The following is an 8906-nucleotide window of genomic DNA, read 5'->3' as shown; positions in this document are numbered from 1 at the left end:
CTTGCTGTGTTCTCCCAGCCTCCTGCCTGTCCCTCCTGATGCTGCCTGGCTTGCTGGTTTCCCCCAGCCTCCTGCCTGTCCCTCCTGATGCTGCCTGGCTTGCTGTGTTCCCCCAGCCTCCTGCCTGTCCCTCCTGATGCTGCCTGGCTTTCTGTGTTCCTCCAGCCTCCTGCCTGTCTACTTTGGAATCCAGCATCTGCAGTTTTTCTCTCTCTCATTTGCGGAGAGTTGCCATTGGCGACTTGGTAAATTGGATAGATAATTGGCTTGGTCATAGAAGTCCAAGCGGCACGGTGACTCAGTGGTTAGCACTGCTGCCTCACAGCGCCAGGGACCTGGGTTCAATTCCAGCCTCGAGTGACTGTCTGTGTGGAGTTTGCACATTCTCCCCGTGTCTGCGTGGGCTTCCACCCACAATCCAAAGATGTGCAGGTCAGGATAAATTGGTCATGCTAAATTGCCCATAGTGCTATGTGCTTTAGTCAGGGGTAAATATAGGGGAGGGGTCTGGGTGGGTTACTTTTCGGAGGGTGGGTGTGGACTTACTAGGCCAAATGGCCTGTTTCCATACTGTAGGAATTCTAATCTAAGACAGAGGGTATTTGTGGAAGGGTATCTTTCTGACTGGCGGTCTCTGACTTGTGGTGTTCCACAAGGAATGGTACTGGGACCTCAAACACAAAGCTAGAAGTTGCTGGAAAAGCTCAGCAGGTCTGGCAGCATCTGTGGAGAGAAATCAGAGTTAATTAACTGTTCTGAGGTAGGGTCACCGGACCCGAAACATGAACTCTGATTCCTCTCCACAGGTGCTGCCAGAACTGCTGAGCTTTTCCAGCAATTTCAGTGTGTGTGTCTAATGTACAGCACCCACAGTTCATTTGTTTTTTATTTAATGCTGGGACTTCTGTTCTTTGTGAGATATATCAGCGATTTGAATGAAAGTGTTAGTGGCCTGATTAGTAAGCTTGCAGACAGAATGAAAATTATAGGGATTTGTGGATAGTAAGGAGGGTTGTAAAAAAGGATGCAGCAGGATATAGGTGAATTGAAAATTGGACAGAGAAATGGCGGATGGCATGTTTGTGCTCATTGATCAGAGCATTGAGCATAAACGTTGGCAAGGCATGTTGCAACTGTGTAAGACTTTAGTGAGGCCACACTTGAGGTACTGTGTGCAGCTCTAGTCCCAACACTATAGGAAGGATGCAGAGGCATTGCAGAGGGTGCAGAAGTGGTTTACCAGGCTGTTGCCTTGACTAGAGTGTATTAGCTACAGGGAGAGGTTGGGCAAATTTGGATTGTTTTCACTGGAGCTTCAGAGACTGAGGGGTGACCCAACAGAAGTGTATAATATTATGAGAGGCATGGATAGGGTGGATAGTTGGAGTCTTTTTCCCAGAGTGGTAATGTGAAATACAAGAGGGCATAGGTAAAAGGTGAGAGGGGGAAAGTTTAAAAGGGATGTGTGAGGCAGATCTTTCCACAGAGGGTGGGAGGATCCTGGAATGTGCCCCCAGGGGAGGTGCTGGAAGCAGATACTGCAGCAACATTTAAGAGGCATTTAGACAGACATGAGCAGGCAAGGCGTAGACGGACGTGGACCATGTAAAGCAGGTGGGATGAGGTTCAGAATGGCACCATGGTCAGCACAGACATGCTGGGCTGAAGGGCCCATTCCTATGCTGCACTGTTCAGTGGTCTATATAAGATGGGGGGAGGATTAAACTATATCTACAACTTCAGTTTAAATCTTTTCCAATGAGGGAGTGGCGATGATGTGCAATAGGAACTGCACGGGGGTACTTTGGTAAAATAGCACAGGTTAGTCCATTTCAATTTAATGTAGACAGGCCAACAAAGAGTGATGCTATATTGGATTTGGTACTGGGTAATGAATCCGGCCAAGTGTTAGATTTGGAGGTAGGTGAGCACTTCGGCGATAGTGACCATTATTTGGTTATGTTTACAATAGCAATGGGCAGGGATAGGTATATACTGCAGGGAAAGAGGTAAAACTGGGGGAAAGGCAATTATGATGTGATTAGGCAAGATGTAGGGTGCATAGGATGGGGAAGGAAACTGCAGGAGATAGACACGCTTGAAATCTGGAGCTCATTCAAGGAACAGCTACTGCAGGTCCTTGGTAAGTATATACCCATTAGGCAGGGACATAGTTGTTGAGAGAGGGAGCCATGGTTTACTAAAGAAGTTGAAGCTCTTGTCAAGAGGAAGAAGAAGACTTATGTGAGGATGAGGTGTGAGGAGGTTTGAGAGTTATAAGTTAGCCAGAAAAGATCTAAAGAGAGAGCTAAGAAGAGTCAGGAGGGGACATGAGAAGCCATTGGTGGATAGGATCAGGGACAACCCTAAGGCCTTCTATAGGTATATCAGGAATAAAAGAATGACTAGAGTAAGATTAGGGCCAATCATAGACAGTAGTGGAAAGTTGTGTGTGGAATCTGAGGATATAGAGAAAGCGCTTAATGAAGACTTTTCCTCAGTACTCACATTGGAGGAGGGCAATGTTAGTGAGAATACGGAGAGGAGAAAGTGAGGACTGCAGATGCTGGAGATCAGAGCTGAAAATGTGTTGCTGGAAAAGCGCAGCAGGTCAGGCAGCATCCAGGGAACAGGAGAATCGACGTTTCGGGCATAAGCCCTTCTTCAGGAATACGGAGATCCAGGCTACAGGATTAATGGGATTGAGGTTGATAAGGAGGAGGTTTTAGCAATTTTGGAAGATCTGAAAATAGGTAAGACCCCTGGGCCGGATGGGATTTATCCTTGGATTCTCTGGGAAGCCAGGGTGGAGATTGCTGAGCCTTTGGCTTCAATCTTTATGTCATCATTGTTGACAGCAGTAGTGCCAGAAGACTGGAGGATAGCAAATGTTGTTCCCTTGTTTCAGAAGGTGAGTCAGGACAACCCTGGTAATTATAGGCCAGTGAGCCATACTTCAATCATGGGTAAGGTGTTGGAAAAGGTTATAAGAGATAGGATTTATAATCATCTGGAAAGGAACAATTTGATTACGGATAGACAACACTGTTTTGTGAAGGGTAGGTGGTGCCTTGCTGACCTTATTGAGTTCTTCGAGAAGGTGTTTAAACAGGTGGATAAAGGTAAAGTGGTTGATGTGGTGTATATGGACTTCAGTAAGGCATTTGATAATGTTCCCCATGGTCAGCTATTGCACAAAATACGGAGTTTCGGGATTGAAGGTGATTTAGAGGCTTGGATCAGAAATTGGCTTGCTGAAAGAAGACAGAGGGTGGTGGTTGATGGGAAATGTACACCCTGGAGCTCATTTACCAGTGGCATGCCACAAGGATCTGTTTTGGGGTCACTGCTGTTTGTCACTTTAATTAATGACCTGGATGACGGCGTAGAAGGATGAGTTAGTAAATTTGCAGATGACACTAAGGTATGTAGAGTTGTGGATAGTGCCAAAGAATGTTGTGGGTTACAGAGGGACATAGATAAGACACAGAACTGGGCTGAGAGGTGGCGTAGAACAATACAGCGCAGAACAGACCCATTGGCCCTTGATATTGTGCCGACCTGGGAACTAATCTAAGCTCACCCCCCCCTACACTACCCCATCATCATCCATGTGCTTATCCAAGGATTGTTTAAATCTCCCTACTGCGGCTGAGTTAACTACATTAGCCGGTAGGGCATTCCACGCCCTTACCACTCTCTGCGTAAAGAACCTGCCTCTGACATCTGTCTTAAATCTATCACCCCTCCATTTGCAGCTGTGCCCCCTCTTACAAGTCGACGTAATCATCCTAAGAAAAGGACTCTCACTGTCTACCCTATCTAATCCTTTGATCATCTTTTATGTCTCCATTAAATCCCCTCCTAGCCTTCTTCTCTCCAATGAGAACAGACCCAAGTACTTCAGCCTTTCCTCATAAGACCTTCAGATGAAGTTTAATGCGAAAAGTGTGAGGTAGTTCACTTCGGAAGAAATAACAGGAATGCACAGTACTGGGCTAATGTTAAGATTCTTGGCAGTGTAGATGAACAGAGAGAAATTGGTGTCCAGGTGCATAAATCCCTGAAAGTTGCCACCCAGGTTGATAGGGTTGTAAAGAAGGCATATGATGTGTTGGTGTTTATTGGTAGGGGATTGAGTTTCGGAACCACAAGGTCATGCTTCAGTAGAGGACATTGGTAAGGCCACACCTGGAGGATTATGTGGAGTTCTGGTCACCACATTATTGGAAGGATGTGGAACATTTGGAAAGGGTTCAGAGGAGATTTATGAAGATGTTGCCTGGTATGGAGGGAAGGTCTTACAAGGAAAGGCTGAAGGACTTGAGGCTGTTTTTGTTGGAGAGAAGAAGGTTGTGAGGTGACTTAATCGAAACATATAAGATAATCAGAGGGTTACATAGGGTGGACAGTGAGAGCCTTTTTCCTCGGATGGTGAAGGCTAATGCAAGGGGACATAGCTTTAAATTGAGAGGTAATAGATATAGGACAGATATCAGGGGTAGTTTCTTTCCTCAGAGAGTCGTAAGGGCATGGAATGGCCTGCCTGCAACAGTAGTAGACTCATCGGCGTTAAGGGCATTTAAATGGGCATTGGACATACATGTGGATAATAATGGAATGGTGTAGATTAGATGGGCATCAGATTAATTTCACAGGGTGGCGCAACATGCAGGGCCAAAGGGCTCGTACTGTGCTGTAACGTTCGACGTTCCATGCTCTATGTTAATTATTTACCAAATATGGGCATTGCTGATATAGACACCTCACTTGACAATTATTACTGTTCGGGGAGGTAGTGGTTGGAGTCTACCTGCTGATGGTACATCTACAGTGCTAATGTAAAGAGCTGCAGGGTTTTGGCTAAGTGCTCATGATGAAACAGTCATATATGTTTCCAAATGGTAGGTGAGTGCTAAAGTAGGAAGCTCTCTTGAAAACAATCCAAGTTTGTACAGGCCATTGGTGAGTCTGCCCTGAGTCCAGTCACAGGGTCTGCAGTGCATAAAAAAGCCCTTCAGCCCATTGAGTCTGTGCTGGTCAATAACAACCCCCTAACTAATCCAATCCCATTTATCTGATTCCCATTGACTATTGCATTGCCAATGTGACAAAGAGTGCTAGTCACATTTAAGATTAGGCACTCTCTCTGGGTGTCACCGGGGGAGCCCATTGAGTCTGTGCTGGTCAATAACAACCCCCTAGCTAATCCAATCCCATTTTCCAATACTTGGCCTATAGCCTTGGATGCCTTGGTATAGCAAGTGAACATTTAAATCCTTCTTCAATATGACAAGGCCTGCCTCTCCCACCCTTACAGGCAGTCAGTTACAGGTTCCCCACCAGCCTGTGGGTGACAAAGAATTTCCTCACATCCCCTCAAAATATCCTGCCCCTTACCTTAAATCCATGTCCCCCCCCCCGTCACTGATCCCGCCATCAAGAAGAAACATTCCTTCATGTCCACCCTGGCTATGTCCCTCTTAATTTTGTACATCTCAATCTTGCCCCCTTCAGTTTTCTCTGTTCAAAGGAAAAGAACCTTTGGGCGGCACGGTGGCACAGTGGTTAGCACTGCTGCCTCACAGCGCCAGAGGCCCGGGTTCACTTCCCGACTCAGGCGACTGACTGTGTGGAGTTTGCACATTCTCCCCGTGTCTGTGTGGGTTTCCTCTGGGTGCTCTGGTTTCCTCCCACAGTCCAAAGATGTGCAGGTCAGGTTAAACGGCCATGGTAAATTGCCCCATAGTGTTAGGTAAGGGGTAAATGTAGGGGTGTGGGTGGGTTGCGCTTCAGCGGGTCGGTGTGGACTTGTTGGGCCGAAGGGCCTGTTTCCACACTGTAAAGTAATCTAAAGTAATCTAATCTAATCTAACCCCAGTCTGTCCAGTCTCTCTCCATAACTGAAACTCTCCAACTCTGGCAACATCCTGGTCAATTGTCTCTGCACCCTCTCCATCACTGTTACATCCCTCCTATAATGTGGATTCCAGAATGGCACACAATACTGTAGCTATGGCCAGCCCTGTTTTATACAGTTCCAGCATCACCTCTCTACTCTTAAACCTTCTGCCTCAGCTAATAAAGGCAAGCTTGCCATACGCCTTCTTAACCACTTTATCCACCTGTGCTGACATCTTAAGGGACTGATGGACACGTAAGCCAAGATCCCTGTGATCCTCAGTGATTCCCAGGATCCTACTGCTCATTGTGATTATCTTGCCTTGTTTATCCTGCTGTACAATGTACAGATTCTGAGGAAGGGTCATTGGATCCATAACTTTAACTCTGATTTCTCTCCACAGATGCTGCCAGACCTGCTGAGCTTTTCCAGCAACTTCTGTTTTTGTTTCTGATTTACAGCACCTGCATTTCTTTCGGTTTTCATTTAGTCCATACCTTAGGGCTACCTTTGGTTTGAGAAAAATGTATCTTTTCCAGATTTAAAACTAACAACTGATCCAGCATCAACTACAATGTGTGGAAGAGAGTTCCAAACATCTTTGTAGGCAGAAGTGCTTCCTAAATTCTCTCCTGAACAGTCTGGCCCTAATTCTCAGACAACTAGTTCTAGAACCTCCAGCAAGTGGAAATGGTTTCTCTTTATCTACACTGTCTTTTCCTGTTGATATCTTGAGGACTTTGATAGCGTACACTAAAGCCAAAGAGCTCACAAAGTCATAGAGTCATACAACACAGAAACTGACCCTTCGGTCCAACCAGCTGAACATAATCCTAGTCCCACCTGCCTGCTCCCTGATCCCTCCAAACCTTTCCAATTTATGTGCTTCTCCAAATGTCTTTCAAACATTGTAATAGTACCCACATCCAACACTTCCTCAGGAAGTTCATTCAATCCGCGAACCACCCTCTGTGCAAAGCATTTGGCCCTCATGTCTTCTTAAAATCTTCTCCTCTCACCTTAAAAATGTGCCCCCTCATCTTGAAATTCCCCATCCTCGGGAAAAGACAACTACCGTTAACTCGAGCTACACCCCTCATTATTTTATAAACTTCTATAAGGTTGCTTATTAATCTCCTACACTCCAGTGAAAAACATCCCAGCCTTTCCTCAAACTCAAACCTTCCACACTCAGCAACATCCTGCTAAATTCCTCCTGAGCCTCTCCAGTTTAATAATATCCTTCCTATAACAAAGCGACCAGAACTGTACACGGTACTCCAGACGAGGCCTCACCAACATCCTGTACAACCCCATGACCTCTCTCATTTTGTCTATGAGTCCTGCCTCTTGCTTGCTCTCTCTGATTCCCCACCTATCTTCTCTTCTTGCTCTCATGTTAATCCATACCGCTCTCTCCCGTAAATTAGACATCCCCTCTCCCTATCAGTGTGCCTCAATCCCTCAGCTTGTAATAAGACCATCAGAAATAGGAACAGGAGTAAGCTATTTAGATTTTGGATCTAGATTTTAAGCCTGCTCCACCTCTCAGTAGGATCATGGCGGATCCAATATTCCTCACATCCTCTCTCCTGCCCTTTCCCTGTAACCCTTGATTCCCCGACTGATCAAGAATCTATCACAATGTTAAATATACACAAGGGCTCTGACCCATGCAGCTCTCTGCGGTAAGGAGTTCCAAAGACTCACAACCCTCTGAGGGATGAAATTTCTCCTCATCTCAGTCTTAAATTGGTGCCCCTTTATTCTGAGACTCTGCCCTCTGGCCCTAGACTCTCCCATGAGGGGAAACATCCCTCTCAGCATTGACCCTGTCAAAGCCCTTTAGAATCCTGTATGTTTTAATGAAATTACCTCTCGTTCTTCCAAGCTCCAGTGAGTAGAGTCCCAACCTGTTTTACCATTGTTCAGAAAGCAATCCTTCTATACCAGGGACCATCCTAGTGAACCTTCTCTGAACTGTCTCCAATGAAGTCTTTCCTTAAATAAGGGGAGCAAAACTGCTCACGGTGCTCCAGATATGGTCTCACCAGCACCTTGTCCCGTTCCAGAAAGAGTTGCTCTTATACTTGGAATTAAGGCCAACATTCCATGACCCTTCCTGATTACCTGCTGCCCCTGTGTGCTAGTTTTCTGTTTTCTGTGCCCAAGTCCCCCAATCCCTGTGTGTTGCAGCTTTCTGCAATGTTTCTCCGTTTCAGTAGTACTCTGTTGTTTTTGTTCTCCTTTCCAAAATGAACAACTTTACATTTCCCCACATAATACTCCATTGACTTGCATACACTAGCGTTCTAACAGCCCATCTCTAAACTCCTTCTCTCCTCCAAGGTTCCTGTAAGTGTTGAGCTATGAATATCTGAACTTACAATTCATAATCTTTAGAAGCATAACTTTCAGTTTGCAGGTTGAAATTTTTACCTGTTCAAGCCCAATAAGTAATGAGCAATCCCATTATGTGACGAATAAAAAGCTAGTAAACATCCCTTTGGGGAGTACTGTTGCATTGCCAATTTTTTTTAAATTTCAAAAATATACTTTATTCATAAAATACTTTGATGATCTATACAACTGGACATGCCATACATATGTAAACATTCCATTTCTTGGTATGCAGAGACAGATTAATCATTCCTATTTACAGGTCTGTACAATTACATATTTAGCTGAGGCATCAGCAGAGCCCAAATGACTGTGTGGGCCCCCTGTTCTTCTTTAGGCAGGCAGATGTTACACGGTGGAGAGCGACCGCAGCTTCCATCTGCCCAGTTTCTGCCTCACTTTGCTGATACGCTCCTCCCAAGACTTGGCGCACGCCCCAGCCCCCCCGAACCAAATACCCAGCACCTTCAGGTGGTCGGTCCTGATGATGAAGGGGATCGAGGATTGGTCAGCCCAGTTCCCGAAGAGCATGGCCTCGCTCTTGCCTCGGTTTACCTTGGCCCCCGAGGCCTGTTCGAACTGGTCACATATGCACATGAGTCTG

This window comes from Chiloscyllium plagiosum, chromosome 10 (assembly GCF_004010195.1).
Source record: "Chiloscyllium plagiosum isolate BGI_BamShark_2017 chromosome 10, ASM401019v2, whole genome shotgun sequence".
Lineage (NCBI taxonomy): Eukaryota > Metazoa > Chordata > Chondrichthyes > Orectolobiformes > Hemiscylliidae > Chiloscyllium > Chiloscyllium plagiosum.
Note: the sequence above shows the minus strand (reverse complement) of the source record.